Here is a 440-nt window from a genome sequence, read left to right as displayed (position 1 = left end):
GTTCTTTTTGTGACTATTTCAATGTTCAAATAATCGAGTTCTGAAATTAATCATATGCAAAAATAAGACGGTAAGAGTTATACAGCTATAGCAGATGTTCTCCCTTCAGTAGCCTTTAGATGTGGTCCTTGCTTTAAAATCGAGTAAACGTCGGTAAGAATGTAAAAGTTAGCACTTCAATTTCTGTTGTTTTTATTTCGTTTTTTTCTAATCAGTCGTCATCCTCATAAATCAACTTCAAAACATGAAAATATGAATATCAAATACACTTAAACAATGCAAATCTCTTTACATTTATATAAACAACTACAGAAATAAGGGATTCAGTGCCAAAGTAAGATTCTAGATTCTCCTAACTTACACTTAAGCGGTTTCCTCACTTCTTTGGGAGTGGAAGGAAATATAAGGTATTGATTCCATTGTAAAGATTATGTGCGTGC

The sequence above is a fragment of the Penaeus monodon genome, chromosome 19 (genome assembly GCF_015228065.2).
Source record: "Penaeus monodon isolate SGIC_2016 chromosome 19, NSTDA_Pmon_1, whole genome shotgun sequence".
NCBI lineage: Eukaryota > Metazoa > Arthropoda > Malacostraca > Decapoda > Penaeidae > Penaeus > Penaeus monodon.
This window is presented reverse-complemented; position numbering follows the sequence as displayed.